We start from the raw sequence: 19,321 nt of genomic DNA, 5'->3' as shown, positions 1-19,321 counted from the left end.
TTAAACTTGCCTCAAGATGTCACACTATTAAGCAAAGAGCAATGGTGTGTAACAATTTCTGGAAACTGAAAGAGGAGAAAAGAAATTGTACTTCTGGCAACTAGTTCACAATTATTCAAGAAATGGATTTTTTAAAAAATATTTTATTTATTTATTTGACAGAGAGAGAGAGATAACAAGTTAGGCAGGGAGGCAGGCAGAGAGAGAGAGGGAAGCGGACTTCCTGCTGAGCAGAGAGCCCAAAGCAGAGCTCCATCCCAGGACCCTGGGATCATGACCTGAGCTGAAGGCAGAGGCTTAACCCACTGAGTCACCCAGGTGCCCCAAGAAATGGGTATTTTTGATACTGGAAAGAGAATAGTAAATATAAGTTTATTACTGGACTTAATATATGCTGCTGAGAAAGTGTGTTTAATTCCAATCATATTTAATATTCACTGAGAGTATGATTATTAAAAATCCATAGTGAATCTTTTGCAAATATAGACAAAAAATAAAATGTCACACATTTTATAGTAACAAAGTTATTATACCTTCCATATTTTATTAAATTTCTTGCTTTATCAAGCAAAAGGCTAGAGCATTAGGATTCCCCCAATTACACTAATCTATCAGACTCCCATGCCTATATTAGCTATATTAATTAATTAATTAGTTAATTAGGGAGAAAATTAAGCACAGGTATTTGTAAATTCCTAACAAATATCTCTGTACATAATTAAAAAGGTAAGTATATAACCCGGGTCTCGTGATTTGCCAACATCGTAGTAGAGACACTGCCAGCATACTCTGGAATGTCCAGTTGAAGTTGACATTTATGAAAGAAACTGAGTAATGAAGTTTACTATAATTAACAATGAGGAGTAAAAATTGATTGAAAATCTATAGGTAGACAAAGCACACCCTATTTATCAACTCATCATTTGAACCGTGTCTCATTTAACATGTAAACACCATCTGTGTTAGTGCTTTCCTCTCCAAGGCCTAAAATTGTTGTAAGCTTGTTTCCAGAGAAATCAGCAGTTTCTGCTATTTAATGTAAATGGACAAGGTCGTCCAGTCTCAAGATAGCTAATGTAAATGGTGGTGCGAAGAGTCCATACTCACTGAGAGAGTAGGTGAAATCCTTTGATGACTACAATCTCTTCTGGAAGACTTGGGAAACTACTAACAATTTTAATAAGAAGACAAGAAGTATTTGGTACATTTATTTTTTATATTTTAAAATGGCATACGTGCAACAAATTATAACTTGGTTCCTGAGCTGGTCATTTGCCTCTTGTCTTAGTTTTTGTTTGTTTTTCATATTTACTGTGGTAAAATAGATATAAAATTTTTATGTGTACAATTTTAAGTGTACAACTTGGTGGCGTTAAGTACACATTGTACTGTCCATCTCCAGAACTCGTTACATCTATCCAAACTGTGTTCCCAGTAATCTCCTTCCTATTACCTGCTCCCCAGCCCCTGGCAACCACCATTCTACTTTCTTTCTCTGTGAATCTGACTATAGTAGGTACTTCATAGATGTGCAGTTACATAATATATGTCCTTTTGTGACTTGGTTATTTCACTTAGCATATCTTCAAGGTTAATCCATGTCGTATATGTGTCAGAATCTCCTTCCTTTTTAAGGCTCCAGTATTTCATTTTACAGATGTATCACATTTTGTTTATCCATTTATCTGTCAAGGGATATTCGGTTGCTCCCACCTTTTGAAAGATGAATAATGCTGCTGAATAATGAATTATGCTGCTATGAACATGCAAGCACAGATAATCTGTTTGAGTCCCTGCTTTCAATTTTTTGTGTGTGCATATACTGAGACATCGAATTGCTGGAACATATGGTAATTCTATGTATGATTTTTGGGGGAATTGCCATACCATCATGGCTTATTTTTATCCAAAGGAATCCATACTGATTTTTTTGTGTTTCTGTCCTCATATTACTATCTTCATACCACCAGCACTACTCTCTTTTTCTCTCTCTCTCTCTCTCTTATTCAGATTGGTTTTAGCAGGGGAGAGTCATTATGAAGCCCATTAATCTTCATTTTTCACAGCAAGATTCATTTTATAGGACTGGAAGATGCAGAAATGGAACCACACAGCACTTCGTCAGTAGCTAGGATTTCTAAATGTGATGCCGACTGAAAATTAAACACAAGAGACCAGACAGCAGCTCTAATAACTCAGTAATTTCTAAATAAATAGACTGAGATTGATGGAAATGAAAACAGTTTTCTCTAACAAGAGAAAGTGTGCAGGGTAGTAATATTTGCCTCAAATATGCTTTGCATAAGGGATTAAAATTCCTGAAAGCCTCTCATTTTCCCATCAGAGAATTTGTTTCTTCTATCAGTCAAATGGTGGTTAATTATCATATTTCAAGGAGCAGCTCATTAATTCATGAACTAAAAATAACTAGATATTTATGTAGGAAGATAACATATAATAACAGATAACTTGAATGGCTCTGCCAATGTAAATGGTCTTCCAATTTCATGAAAGTTTCAGGAGGTGATTGCGTGCTAAAAGTTTATACCAGCTGCTAATTTCCACTTCAAGAATTTAAGAAATTTTGAATTTTGGAATGAAATAAATTTAAAACTACATCCCCAAGGAAAATCCTTCCCTTTCCATTTGATCAATTTTGTTTGGCTGTTAGGTGTTGACAAAGAAAGTTATAATCAAGGGAATAAGAAACTGGCAAGGAAAGAAATAAAGTATTAAAGCGACAAACTAGGTAAAGGACCTTGAAAAAGGGAATGGGGGGGAAAAGCACCAGGAGAACTGGGGCCCTTATCTTTTCTCTCCTCAATTCCAAAATATGTCCCTAATTTCCGAAAAAGTACATATATATTTAGCATACTATTTAAAAACCTTCTGCTGCAGCGTTAACTCTTTCACACTTAAAATACCGATGACTGGGAAATATAACTTGCTTCTTTTCAATTGTTTTATTTAAAATATTTGGCAGAAAATACCTATAATGTATAGATTGATGGTGAATTAAAGAATATTAAGCCAAGAAATATATAATTTTAATTTAGAGAAAATTTGATTGACATTTTAAATTTTTTGACCAATGTTAGGAGTATATTTTGACCCATGTTAGGAGTAAATTTTTCTAGCACTGACACAATTTTAACAACTATATTTAATTTACATATGAGGAAGTTGAGGTCATCTAGAAAGGGAAATTTTAAAGGAGGACATTAAACTCAACTTGCATGACAATTTATATAATCTTAATATGCTAATTACCCCATCAAAGAAAATTCGACCAACTTCCCCAAAGATGTGTAACATTCTAAAACAGGCATGGAAAGCTCTGACTCTGCCATTGTTCCCACGTTATCCTTGATGCCTACCTCTGAAGAAAGTCTCAGGCACTGCACATATACATTACCAGTTCTAAATCTGTTTGAAGAATCTAGTTTAATTAAAATTTCCCTTTTAGGGGCACCTAGGTGGCTCAGTGTGTTAAAGCCTCTGCCTTCAGCTCAGGTCATGATCTCAGGGTCCTGGGATCAAGCCCCTGGGATCAAGCCCTGCATCACGCTCTCTGCTCAGCGGGGAGCCTGCTTCCCGCCCCCCCCGCCCCCACACCCCACTCTGCCTACTTGTGATTTCTGTCTGTCAAATAAATAAATAAAATCTTTTTTAAAAATTCCCTTTTATATCTCTGAAACTTTAAGCAAGATAAATATTTGTAATCCATAAGTATAAATATTGAGATTGGCCCTATGTCATAGTAAAACTAAGTTTGACTTACAACTTTCAGTTTTCGCTACCCCACCATGAGCACATGAAAATGGGACATATGTTCTCTCACTTATGAGAACACACATATGCCCAGAACATTCCTTCATATCCTCTTTTTCAGGTTTATATCCTCTTCCACTTTCAGGTCTTGGCTTAATCATCACTTCTTCCAAGAAGTCTTCCCTGATTTTGTACATGCGGAGTATGTTCCTCTTCTTCTATCCTTCTATCATTCCTGTGCTTTCCCCATCCCTCCTCTCAGCAAGTACCAGTACAATATCATACTATCTTGTGATTATCAGTTAACCTATTGCACTTCTCCTCACCAGATCTGCTAGTTTAATAACGGCAGAGATTCTACCTGGTTTTAACTCACATTATTATAAGTGATCTAACACAGGGCTTGCCCCATAGTTGACACCTATGTATTGTGCAATGTCATTAACCTTCTCTGAATAAAAACATTCATTCTGTATTTGTGCAGAGAATTGCCTATTGGCATTTAGAAAAATTAATTTACGATTATTAGCTTTTATAGTGTTGCCACTGAGTCTAGAAGAACAGATAGACACATTTTAAAATAGTGCTATATTATTTCATTCTTCTTCTTTCAAAGATTTTATTTGTTTATTTGAAAGAAAGAAAGAAAAAGAGAACAGCAGGAAAGGAGGGGTACAGGGAGAAACAGACTCCCCGCTGAGCATGAGGGCTGGGGTGCTCCACAGTCCAAGGAGGCTCCATGCTGGGCTCCCTATGGAGCTCCAGGACTCTGAGATTATGACACTTAACTGATGGAGCCACCTAGTCACCACCCAAGTGTACTTCTCATGGACTAATGGTTTTAATTTAGATCAGTGCTTGTCAAAATTAACTGTGCATAAAAATATCATGGGAAACCTGTTAAAATTGAGAATCTGATTCTGTGGGTCTGGAATTGGGCATGCACCCAAGCATATTTCTGTATTTTTAACAAGTTCCTAATGTTATTGATACTTCTGTTCTCTGGGCCACAACTTTGTGTAGTATTATTTTACAGAAAATATTTTTTGCCATCTCATCATCTGAAGTTATGTCATTAAGATAGAGATATAAAGAAATGGTCAGGGCACCTGGGTGGCTCAGTGGGTTAAGCCTCTGCCTTCAACTCGGATCATGATCTTGGGGTCCTGGGATTGAGTCCCGCACCGGGCTCTCTGCTCAGCGGGGAGCCTGCTTCCTCCTCTCTCTTTTGCCTCTCTGCCTACTTGTGATCTCTCTCTGTCAAATAAATAAATAAAATCTTAAAAAAAAAAAAGAAATGGTCAAAAAGCAAGAGGAGGAAGAGAAAGAGGAGGTAAAGGGCAGAGGAGGAGGGGGAGAATGGGAAGGGGAAGGAGAGAGAAAAGCCATTCTACTAACCAAGGAAAGTGGCAGCTGCCTTCCTCATATAGTGTGTGTGTATTTATATAAGTATATACATGTGTATATGTGTGTGTGTGTGTGTGTATATACATATGCATATAAACTATGCATTTAGGAAAAAGAAAGGCACTAGAGCAAAACTACCAAATTATAATCTACGGCTTAGATCAAAATATAGTTATGATAAACATTGAGAATTTAGTGACAAGATGGTCAACCAAACACTTCTTTTAGAGCATTGAATATAATTCAAAGCTCCTGTGTTAAAGGATAGACTTTACAATAGCAGGATAGAAAATCTACTGTTAATAATGAAGAGGAAGAAGCTGGCAGACAAAGCAGATTTTCAGAAAAGAATTAAAAATCAATTCACTAAAGTTGGAAGAAAATAAGACTCTGATGCACTAGGAGGAAGAATGAGAAAAAAATATATTTTTCAGTAGAACAACAGAGGGGAAGAAAACCAGGAAAGTAGGCTCAGGGACCTAAATTTTTTTTTTCAGTATTTATTAAGGAATTACTATAGTCCAGGCACTTTATTAGGTTTATGGCATTAAATATTAAATAAGATATTGAAAATATTCAGTTTTTTTGGTTAGACATAGACATAAGTGAAAAATTACAATAAAATGTGTTACAAAGCCATATGAAACAGCATTTTATACTTAAAATGGGAACATCTGACTGCCTAGCTGTGGACACACATAGGAAAGGTAACAAGGAAAAAACATTTGACTTAAGTCTTAAAAGATGAAAAAGTGCCCCACCAAGAGAAGAAAGAACATTCCAGGCATTGGAAGTTACTTAAAAAGATGTGTAAACTGAGCCATTCTGGGGTAATTAGTATTACTAAAGAAGGTAGATAATACTTTGTGATTATAGGAGTGTGTGTGTTTGAGAGGGAGGAGAGAAATGGACAGAGAGAGGAAACAGAGAGAGAGAGAGAAAGAGTATATATATATATATATATATATATAATCTCATTTTAGGGGGAAGAAGGGAAGACACATTTTATTGGTTGGTTAAGAGGAGTCATTTTGCAGTTAAACTATATGTAGCTTTTGGGGCAACAACTTTAAGCTTATTGGAAAAGAGGAATACTAGTAGTGAAAATAGAGAAAAAAGTGATGAGAAGCATAATTTGATGCAGTATTTTCATATATGAACACTTTATAAACTATATACATTAAACTTTCAGAGAGAGGAAACAAAGAAATTTGAGGAATAGTAATAATGTCCTGCTATAGAGACCTTGGCTTAAAATATTTCCCTTTCTGAGTTTCAGGTCACAAGTCAAATCACAAAGTGAAATTGTGTTACAATGTTTATGATTTCCTTTGAATTAAATGATATTAGTATGAAAGTAATAATTATAAATATATAAACATTTAAATATATAAGCATCTTATTTTCTTTAGGACATGCTTTAGACAACAGAAGTTTTAGCGACTTCTTAGAATTATTTTAGGTGGTACTAAAGGTACAATAAAACTCTGGTTTGATTTTGAATTCTTCTTTTACCTCCTTACATTTTTTTAATAAAATGATAGGATTAAGCAATTGTATAGTAAGTTGAAGATACCAATCATTTTTAAGTGAAGTCCCAAATAACAATAATAACATAACAAAAGAGGAAAGAAGTATAAAGTAACAGCTTTAATACACATGATTTTATCTTGTTTTTGTATTGTTTTTATATTGTTCATCAGCCAATACATTCCAACATATAACATAGAAAAGGGAAATTAGTCTGGTTTTGCAATTGACTTGCAAATAACATCACAGGCAAATGGAATTCAATGGCAAACTACAGCAGACAGACATTTCTCATTGACTTTCATTAGACATGCAGCCTGATACAGAAGTGAGAAGATTGTGCCTTGGGGTTTGGCAGTGTCTTTCTGCAGGAAAACTAGCAGGAAAAGGGAGCTCAGTAGCTTCACATCAGGGAAATGCTTAAAAACAGTGTTAATTTTTCCCTAAATCATTGTTTACAAGGAGAATAAATAAGGGAAGGATACCAACTACATCATTCTCAAAGCTGTATTACTGAAAATGACTATCAGTGTTTCAGTAGAATAAAAATTCATCTTTAGTGAAAGGATTTCTGTTTAGACTCATAGATAGATAGATAGATAGATAGATAGGTAGATAGATATGTATAGGGTTTTTGTTTTTGTTTTTGTTTTCCTAATGATTAGTATTATCCACCTTTAAGTCCTGGGCACTGGCATTTTATGAGAATATATTCCTGGAATACTTTTATAATTCACATTTGCATAAAACCAGATAATGCTGACAACTGAGAGATTCTATTCACCTGTCAATGGTTACTGACTACTGTTATTAGTAGCAACACATTTTGCAATTTGAAATTATGTGATAACTGGCATACTTCACATTATTTTGGATTTTACACATGAAATGAGTTTCACATAAATTTTATATTACATTATTTTAAATTGATGTAATTCAATTTAATATAATACATATTTCTAAAGACACATTTGAAGGTTTAATATCAAGTGTTTTATTCTCAAAACTTGACCTAATTTAACCTCTCAAACTGAAATGGTTTTGTCCTTATCTGTTGACCTACTTGCGTTTCTCAAAGAAATTAAAGCTCAAATAATTAAATGCTTCTATGGGATAATAATAAAATACTGACCTTAATATTATATACTCAGATAGCAAGTCTTATTAGAATTGTTACTTGTCTTTAATCTTAAATCTTTAATATAATTAGGTAGGTTAATGGCTTTTAAATTTTATTATATTAGCTGAGTAGTCATGTATGGTTCTTACTGTACACAGGGTTACCATAGTTATTTTCCTTTTAAGAATGTGGCTTTTGTAGTACTTATCAAGATGATATTTTTACATAAAACCTGATACTATAGACCTATTTAGTACACTCAATAACTGAGATTACTTGAAAATTGCTAAAAGCATATGCTCTCATGAAGAGAAACATCTATTTAATAATCTTCTCATTTTTACTGAAAAAACTTTTTATCTTTCTTACTAACATCTTCAAGCTTTGTACCACATGTCAAAGATATGTTATTTCAGGTAATAGGGATTATGGATATATAACATAAGACGTCTTAAGATAAATTGCTCAGTAATCCTGACAGAAGAAATAATATGTCTTTTTTGAAGATTATTTTTGGTAACATTCCTTAGAGTATAAGTCTGTGTTTGCTGTTTTTCTATCAAATAATGAGAAAATTCCAGACTCAAGTAGTAGCAAGTAAAAAATATATGTTTACAGTATAACTGATGGACTAATTAAATTAGTTTTCATTATAAGAAATAAAATGACTTATAGGTCTCTTCCTCTAAATAAGCACTTTTTAAATACAAGGCTATAACTAAACCAGGGCTTTCCACGATATCATCACTAAGAATGATAGTAGTTTTAGGAATTTGTATAATGAGCTCTTTAAAATAGATGATTAAGTTCTCATTTATTTCATCTAAGAAATCCAAACTGTTAATACCAATATTAAATCTAATCATATTATGTCCTAAAACATTATTTGAATTCATTGATGTGAGGGCAAATGATCATAAAATGTTCTCTGAAGTACATTACAGAGGAAACAAATACCCACCCTGCGCATTATTTCTGAGAAAGGACAGAGTATTAAAATGCTACTAGATGACAGCCCAGCTTGGGTTTAGAGAATTAATGAAGAACAAATGTTCTAGGTGCCACATAAGCATGCCATTCTCTCTATGGGATGACCTTTAGTCTTCCTCAGTTAGCTAATGAGAATTTCTTTGTTATCTTTCTTGCTGAAGGACCTCAGGGCCTTATATCATTATTGAGTGAACGCAATGTCACCTCGGCTGGCAGAAATGTTTCCTCTCTTGTCAGGAAGAGAAGTTTCCTTATGTCATCTAGAGGAAGGATAACACAGAGACTGGCAATTGTGACCAGACATTTCAATCAGTAAAGTCAATCCAGTGAACCTGCTGGAGTTGTTGGATCAGAATATTTAAAACTCTCTTGTGTCCTGGAATGTAGAAGATTTGTTATTAGGGATGAAGAAAAAGTTGTAGTAATCTATACTCAGTATATTTCTTATCTAGTAGGCAATTTTATTTGATTAGGATAACATCTTTTTTTATGATATTATATATAGATAAGTAAATGAATACTTTTGATCCTCGAATTACATTGACACAGCCTATCTGACCCATATTCCCATAGAGATTCAACTAATGGGAACAGAAACAGGGAAGAAAGGAGGAAGAGATCCATGTAGCAGCACCCCAAACAAGCACGACATTTTCCTTTTAACATTCAATTTATTTTAACAACAAGAACAACAAAAAAGCATTGGGGAATACTCATGTATTGGTGTGAAAATAAGGATACCAGAAGGTGTTATGTAAAATGACAGCCATAACTTATATCTGCAAGTCTTTTGGAAGGCAGGTTTTCAGGGAGCTTAAATATTAGCTCTGACTCTGTATTGAAATGCCTTAGGCTGTGAGTTTAACTATCTCTCTATGGGTTAAATCCTATCATTTAACTGTTGAACTTCCTCCAGCCTTCTGAATGCTATCCAGAGACTTGTCAATATAAAGTAGTAGCAAAGAGAAAGTTTAAAGCCTCTTTTTTTCTGAGGATTAATGGCATCAGTGATTAATGCTGAAGTTACACAAGTTTGTAAATAGAAAATGGCTCCATGTTTTTATTTTTAAAGGGCTAAATTATAAGAAGGTTGCAGCCAAGAGATTTCATGATACAGCCCAAAATATTTGGCTTTAGGTGGTTGGAATAGATTTGGCTCTAACAATGTCTAGCCTATAAACCTGGATAACAGAAATGCTCTCTGAGCCCCAGTTTCCTCTTTCAATGGGATAGAAATGAATTTTCCCCATAGCAATTGAAATAGAAAAGGTACTACAGTTTCTAGAGGGTTAATTAAATGACATACAACATGAAAAAATGCTTTAAAAATTTAGGGTCTACCATCATTTATCAACATATAGTCAGTGTTTATGAATTTTGACAATTACCTTGATGCTCACATGAAGTGGATCAAGTTGACAATTTCGGTCCAACCATGGAGAATTTATAACTCATATACAAGATTGTGCAAAATGGCTAATTAACTGGATATATTACCCATGTTTCTGGCTTCTATAAACTTTGTACTTTAAATACCTACCCTCTATGCATAGGCTGGTATGCCTTGTTCTGGACAACCCAATAATATGCTGAGATCATCTTGCCTTGGCCTCCTGCTTCCCTAGTCCTCCGCACCAGAAATCCTCCTCCTAGCAATATACCTATCAAATACAAATCAAACAATTCATGTTCTTTGCCTCCAACCACGTAACTTATTGTGCTCTCACAATAAGGCCACTGTTTCTACTCCTGTACCAGATAGCTAGGGATAGCCCCTAGATTCTAGAGCTAAGGACATTGTTCAACCTAGCCAATTCTAATCCTGCTTACCTACCTCACCCATCCCTTCCCATAGAAATCATAGCATTTCTCAGAAATAAGAAATCGCAGGGTCTTTTCTTTTCTCTGTGCCTCATAACTGACCCAGGTACTTTCCTATGTGGATCCCCAGGGGGTTTGGCATGCCTCTCCTCTTGGGGACTCTTTTCAACGGCAGTTTTTACCTCATCTGTTGGACTTACTATATATCAGATTTTCTATTAATTCACTGTATTTTAAATCACTAGGTTACTTTTATACATAGCTGTGCTTAAAATTACTTTGATATATTAAAAGACACACACACAGAAATAATCTAGATAAGCTATCTTTTCCATGACAAAATAGTCTAATGAAAGAATTCAAAGGGGTAGTCTGATAAACATGTTTTAAGGTATTTTTCTATTTAGGTTGTCTTGTTTGAACTTGCCATATTCATATTATTTGAACCACTCAAATATTTACAGGTATAAGTAGGAGGAAGTTACTGTTTTACTTCATTTTCACTTACTCAGAATTTACTCAACAAATACTTATGTACCTACAGTGGTGCTAGACAGTCTTCTAAATGTTGGAAATATAATAATCAAAACTGGCGATGTCTCAGTTCTCATAGGACTTACATTCTAGTGTGGAGACAATGAAAAGATAAGATACTGATAAATGAGATACTGATAAGTGCTAAGAGAAAAAATAATGCAGTGAAGGGTGATCTATGTGGCTGTTTGTGTGTCTGTGTGAGAAAGAGGGAGAATACGATAGAATGACGAAGGACTCTGAGAATGTGGTATTTGAGTAGGAATCTGAGGAATAGGGAGCTAGCTTTGAGGATATCTAGAGGAAAAGTATTCCAGCCAGAATAACAAGTGCAGAGATCCTAAGTGAAGAGCAAGGTCAGGAATCAGAATAGAAGCTGCTGTCACTGAGGCATTATGAACTAAAGCGCGAGTAGGAGGACATGAAGTCAAAGGGGAAATGGGAAGGGAAAGAAAGAACAATGGGACACCTGGAGATGAGAAGCCTTTGGAGCCACTAGCTGATATATATATTTTTTTAAGATTTTATTTATTTATTTGACAGATAAAGATTACAAGTAGGCAGAGAGGCAGTCAGAGATAGGAGGAAGCAGGCTCCCTGCTAAGCAGAGAGCCCAATGTGGGGCTCGATCCCAGAACCCTGGGATCATGACCTGAGCGGAAGGCAGAGGCTTTAACCCACTGAGCCACCCAGATGCCCCAACTAGCTGATATTTTAACAGAACCTCTTTGGCTGTTCTATTGAGAGTACACTATTGAGGGTTAAGGAAAGTACAGAGACCAGTTAGGAAGTTACAGCAGTCATTGAGGTAAGAGACACCATGGTGGCTTGGGCAAGAGGCTGGCCAAATTATTTAGAAGGAAAAATCAAATGGATTTTTTTAACAGATGGTATTTAGAGCTTGAGAAAAAGAGTCAAGGATGACAACAAAACTTTTAAGACTGGAAGGACAGATTTACTATTCATTGAAATGATAATTTAGGAAAGGGGAAATGGATATCAGAAGTTCAGTTTTGGATGTGTTAAGCTTGAGATTCTTATTGAAAACCCAAGTAGATATCTAAAATAGGGAGCTAGACGGGACACCTGGGTGGCTCAGTGTGTTAGGACTCTGCCTTTGGCTCAGATCATGATCTCGGGGTCCTGGGATCAAGTCCCGCTTCTGGCTCTCTGCTCAGGGGGGAGCCTGCTTCCCCTGTCTCTCTCTGCCTGCTTCTCTGCCTACTTGTGATCTCTGTCTGTCAAATAAATAAATAAAATCTTAATAAATAAATAAATAAATAAATAAATAAAATAGGGAGCTAGATATAGCTATATATTTATATATCTATATATATAGTAGAGTTCATGGAAATATCCCAGCCATATGTAATTGGGAATTCACTGGCATGCTAGTTATATCTAAAAGCATCAGACTAGATTAGGTCACCTAAGGAACAGGCATATATGGCACATGTTAATATATTATCATAAAGTGAATGCCTCTGTAACTACTATCCACGTCAAAAAAGAATATCAATACCCAGAAGCTTCCCTCATGTTATCTTCTAATCAATAAATATTTCACTAAGTATATTTTTTAGTTTGGCAGTTTTCCTTCAGCAGATAAAAACTATCAATCCAAGTTCTCTGGATTTCATTTTTGCTGTTGAAAGGCCACTGTTACTCTGTTTCTCCTTTGATCATAGTATTTATTTTTCTCCCTTCTGGCTGTTTTTAAATTTTTATCTTCTTTTTTTCTTTAGATATTGTACTATGAGGTGACTACATGTGGAATTCTATTTGTTTCTTCTTTATTGATTGTAGGAGTCTGTGAATATTCAGCTTGATGTTTTTAATTAATTTTAGAAAATTCTTAGCCATTATCTATCTATTCAAGTATTTTTATCTTATTTTTCCCCCTCCCTCTGTAAATCAAAACTTTCCTATTATGTCCTCAGTATTATTCTTCTCATCTGTATTTTCCATCTTTCCATCATATTTTCCATTCTCTTTGGGAATTTTTTTAACATGTCTTTTATTTCTGTTCATTAATTTTCTCTTCAGTTCAGTCCAGTATGTTCATGATCCTATATCTTAAATTTTTGATTTAACTATTATACTCTTGAGTTCCAAAATTTCTGTTTCTTAAAGATTGTCTGCCAGAATTCTCAATCTTTTATCGTCTTGAAAATAGCACATATAGGTACTTCAAAGTTGGGATCTGAGGGCTCCAATGTCTGGGTTTTTTGTGTGTCTATTTAATTGTCTGCTGTTTCTGCCAGGTTTTGGGGATTGTTAGGTTTTTCTTTACTGTTCATCTCTTGTTCCCTTGTGTGCATGGTTATGATTTATTTTGTATTTACATAACTGTTTTTAAAAATATTGAAACATTAAAATCTTTAAAAAAATATTGAAACATAAGGTGATCTGTTTTTCTTGAGATAATTATCTTACCTTGTCTTATTCATTATTTTCATTTGTTCTTGCTGGTATCTGGAACCAAAGCACCTCAATGATGGTTTAGAGATTAAGTCTTAATCATTAAGGTAATTCAAAGCTGAGCTTGAAATCCTTAAAAATCCCTATTTCCCTCTTTTATTACTCAGTTACAGTCATTCAGATCCAAGCCCAAAGTAAAGAAGGTCACCTGGTTTTTTCTATTGACTGATACTCCATTCTTAAATCCAGATGACCTCAAAAGCATTGCTCAGCCTCTTAACAATCCTTACATACATAGCAAATGTCCACATGGGAAAAGCAGTCCTCAAGTACTGGACAAATTTCTTAGAAAGTCATACTCCCACCATGTCCTGACTGTGTTATCCTGGGGGAAATCTCTCTCACTATATAATATAAATATATTTTTTTCCAGTTTTTCTCATTGTCCTCATTATGTGGATTGCTCTAAATCACCTAACTTCCATTATTAGAGACTCCTCAAATGTTGCACTTTTAAGTTTGCCTTTTTTCTTTTATTGAAGTCAGTTATGCACAAAATAAAACTTGAGAATGCAGTAAACTATGTAAATACAAATATGGCTTCATGATAGTATGTACCTTTAAAATCTTTTTGACTATGACACATATCCCACAAAATATACTAAAAATAATAAAACATCTTGAAGCTAATGTATTAGTTGTCCATATTGGCATTCTTCCTTATTTATACTTTGTAAATGCAAGCAAACCTTGTTCATTGTAACACTCTGCAAGTTAACACACAGTTTAATTTTTTTAAAGAGCAATTATGGCTAAGTAGCTGATTTGGATAACTTTCTCAGTTTTTTTCACTTCAAAACAAAATTCTTTAAATTCATTTTAACTTAAAGATCTTTAACACCTCCTATATTTGAAATATCTGGTTTTTTTTTAAAGAATTTATTTATTTATTTGACAGAGAAAGAGAGCACAAGAAGGGAAAGCAGCAGGCAGAGAGAGAGAGAGAGAGAGAAGCAGGCACCCTGCTGAGTGGAGAGCTGAATGTGGGATATGGGGCTTGATCCCAGGACTCTGGGATTATGACTTGAGTAGAAGGCAGATGGTTAGCCGAGTGAGCCACCCAGACACCCCTGTATTTGAAAGATCTTAATAGATACTGTGTCCATACATAGGCAAATCCCACAACTTTAATTAGAACTAATTTTTTAAAGTGTTATCTACTTTCCCATATACTTTTTGAACGGAGGTCCCCTGGAGCAACAGAAATTTCAGAGACACAGGGATCAAACTTGCATCTGGGCCTCAGTTCTGCCATTTAGTAGTTCTATGACTTATTGAGTAACTAATTCAATGTCTAAAATTATTCATCTCTTAGAATGGTGAGGCATTACCTTGCCATACAATTAATAGTACCTAACACATACTTATGAGACTGTTAAAAATATTGTTTATTTTTTCTGTAAAACACCAAAGAAGATAGTGATTCCTTTTGTGACCTTCAGCCAGATATTTATTTTTAGAAAACACTAATTTAATGAACTCTTTAATTTTTTTAATATAGAATTTTATTTTTCATGCAAAAGATATGAACCTTTATAATTGCTCCCTACATTAGACTTTACTTTTAGTGCAAAATAGATAGAATGTATCATCTATGTTCACTATGGAGAACGTTACATAATGATCTAGAACTTTAGTTCTTAACAAGCGATAGTACTTTGAACATACTCATGAAGCTTGACTCAGAATAAGTAAGGGAGGGGCTCAAAAAAAATCGGGAGGGGCTATTGAAGGCTTTACATTGTGGAACCCACATTGCTATAATGACTAAGGAATAGGAATGCCTTACGGAGACCATAAATACTGAAGAAAGATAAACCTTCTATATGTCCGAACCAAAATGAAAACAAGATTAAAATGAAATGGCCTATGGTAGTTTCATGTGTTCAAAGACCATGCTGGGACTATTTTGAAACCTCGTACTCCTTATAAACCCCTCAGAATATGTATACTTTTCTATGAAATCCTTTCCATGTTTTAGCAATTCGAGGCTAGCCCTTGACCTGCATAGAACGGTTGGGGAATGGCAAGAAACCTAAATAAACTTGCCTCACTTCAAACATTGCCAAGGCCCAACAAATATCCAAGGAACTTGCCATCTGGTATTTGGAATTTGGTGTCAGAGAAAATATGAACAGAAGCTCCTTTAGCTGCCAAACCATTTCTGAATGTATTGGAGTGTACATTAGGAATATATTATAATACAAAAAGCAGAAAAAATCTGACAACGGCTCAGACAAATAGGAGATTATTTTTCTTATAGATGAGCAAGTAAATATGCAGGCATTCCAGGGCTGGTGTAGCTGCTCAAAGATGTAAGCAGGCATCCTGACTCATTATATTTCTGTGCCCGACAATCTTTAGTATACACTTCAGGACTTTTGCTTGTCCCTCATAACCACAAAATAGTTACTTCACCTCCAGACACCGTGTCCTTAAGAACAAAAAGAGGCAAACAGTGAAAGGATTTCTTCGAGCAAACCCACCTTCTTATTCAAAGAAGGATCTCTTTTCCTGCAACTTTCATTTAAACCTCATTGACTATAAAGTGTGTCAGTGGCTTCCCCTAATTCCTGAGGGAGAAATGGAGTACTTTTCTTTCTAGTCTTAGTGGTAGAAGAATACAAGTGAGGAGAAAGCTGGGAATGGGTTTTGAGGATGATAGCCATATTATCTATCTCAAAGTAAAAATATAATGGGAAAACTTAATTATATATTGTTACTATATATTATTCTTTATATTATTCTGATATAAAATGATGGAGAAAAATGCCAACAGGGACATATACCATGTAGAAACCTGATAACTGCGGCCCAACATGCATCATGTTTTCAGATATCCTTCCATATAATGCAGATACTGATATATCTGTGCTTGTGCTCTCTCTAGAACATTGCTATGTGTCCTATGGAACAGTGTGCTTTAGGTCATGTTTGAGTACTTTGAGTGTCAGGTAATCTGAAATCCTCTGGTGTATCTGTAACAAGTGGCTTTCCAGTACACTTATCTTAAATAGCTTAAAATTGCTCTCCATATGTGTGTTGTAACATGTGAATATGCACATCAAAGAAAATGATGGTACAATAAAGTGATATTCTTAGTACAATGAAATTAATTGCCTATTTATATTGGCATCTGTTTAAATTTTCTGTTCGACTACTTTTAAAAACAAACAAAGATGTCCAGGTATAGGTTAAGAATATGAAGCTTTGTATTTTTGTCCTTGCCTGTTTCATATCATTAGGTTATCACAAGCCATGAGATAATACAGTACATCATAGGTAGTGTAATCCATGGTAATAGACCATATATTAAGATGCTGGGCAATGAAGAATTTGTTTACTCTCTTATGTTGGCCACCTGCTATCATATTAAGTTTAATAATCCAAGACTAAAGAATGAAAGGAAATGCAGATTTAAAAAGTCAAGAAATGTTACAGCTTATATTATCTTCTGAATTAAAGTTCGCATTAAAGAAAATTATTTCAATTCATGCAAGGTTCTGAGTCAGTGTCTACAGCTATTGTTAGTGAGGAAGCTTTCTGAAAGCCAGTAGGTTTTTGTGTTTTTTTTGTTTTGTTTTGTTTTGTTTTTATTATTATCTATTGATGAGACCTATTGTCTGATTCCCACATGTACCTCAAATATTATTTAAGAAGCAAGGCTTTCAGGGTCACCTGGATGGCTCCATTAGTTAAGTGACTGACTTTGGTTCAGGTCATGATCCCAGGGTCCTGGGATTGAGCCTTATCAAACCCCTACTTCTCTCTCTCCTTTTACCCCCCACCATGCTTGCTTTTTTTTTTTCCCTCTCTCTAATAAATAAATAAAGTCTCTCTAAAAAAAAAAAAAAAAAAAAGAAGCAAGGGCTTCAGTTCAAGGAAGAACCATAGAAAGAAAGTGCTTGTGGTTTTAATAGAAATGAAAAGATCAGAATATTTAAAAATTTGAATACATAAAATGTAAATATGAAAATATATCCAGGCCACTGGGTTATCATAAATAATATGATTATAATAAATCAAGAACCAGTTAATCCACAGAATAGCACATTCAGTCTAGAGTCATTCTGAAGTCTGGAAGTCAGTTTTTTGAAAGTTTGAGTTGAAGCTGGCTCCCGAAAGAATCAAGTTAAAGATTTGCCCTTTACTATGCTCTTCCACAAATTAGTAGATTACAGTCAAGTCAAAAATCTATTCATGAGGTGCCTTGGGTGGCTCAGTAGGTTAAGCCTTCACCTTCAGCTCAAGTCAGAATCTCAGAGTCCTGGTATCAAGCCCCACATTGGGCTCTTTGATCAGCGGGGAGTCTGCTACCCCCTCCCTCTCTGCCTACTAGCGATCTCTGTCTCTGTCAAATAAATAAATAAAATCTTAAAAAAAAAGGGAAAACACTTGAATTAAAAAAACAAAAAACTTATTCAAGAGTGGATACCAGAGTATGGAGATTTCCACACACTGACTTTGAGTAGATGCCGTTTTCCAAACATATTAAACTACCAGAGTATTCTTCAATATGTCATAATTTTTGTGTTTGTCATAAATGATACTTTATTACATTATAATTTATATACCTTACAGTTGACTTTTACCTTATTACTTTTTAATTTATTTTTACTTTATTATTTTTTATCTCAAAAATAAGTCAGGAATACCTATTAGCTACTGCCCATGCTACACATGGCTACTATACATTCACTTTAGAGTCCTTTCTAGGGGACACATTAATACAATAAAGGACAGATGAGTGAGCATATGGTTTGCTAAATAATGTTTATAATAATTAGATCCAGATCACATTTAAATAAAGGGTCAGTGGCACATAAATTGGAAACTCAGGTTTAACACTTTTTTAGTAGTAAGAGGTTAGAGGCATTATTACCAACGCATATAGAAAAGCCACATGCCATGAAACAAATAAATCTAATTATTAAAATGTTAAAATACAACACTGCATAAAAAGGTAGTGCATTTCAAAAATATGTTTAATGTTTCTATGAAGTATTTACCAGATGGCCACAATTGTTGCAAATCCATGACAGATCTATAATTATTTCACAATCTAGGATATATAGACAGCTTAAAACATGTGTGAACAATAGTTAATAAAGATATAATGATAATGTTTATATCCTAATAGAAAAGCCATTTTTTACATCTTTTTTAAAAAACTTCCTATATTTTATGTAGTTTGGCAGGGTCATGAATATCAGTGAAAAGAGATTTAATACACACTATTTGGGGATGAGACCTTTAGGAATCATGGCCCCAGTCCCATCTGGCCATTGTAAATATACTAAATTTCATAAGAATATTTCTCTGGATATAGAAAACTTTGTGATTTTAAGATAAGTTTGTCAATACAAAAATGACTTTCATTGGTTATATTTTATTCTTTTTGATAAATAGAATAATCACAGATAAAGTCTAGAAGCTACAATAAGTCAAATATATATATCTGTCTATGAAGCCAGGATAGAAAAGAGATAATACAAAAATCATCTGTGGCATATTTCCTATAAAATTATTTCTACTTAAGTTGTCTGCCACAACATTTGCACAATTCATTGTAATAATAATAATTATATTGATAATACACATACTACCTTGAATGCTTGGCATATATTAAAAGTTTCAATATTAGCTTGTCAAACATCCTTCTCAAAA

Source organism: Mustela erminea, chromosome 3 (assembly GCF_009829155.1).
Source record: "Mustela erminea isolate mMusErm1 chromosome 3, mMusErm1.Pri, whole genome shotgun sequence".
Classification (NCBI taxonomy): Eukaryota; Metazoa; Chordata; class Mammalia; order Carnivora; family Mustelidae; genus Mustela; species Mustela erminea.
This window is presented reverse-complemented; position numbering follows the sequence as displayed.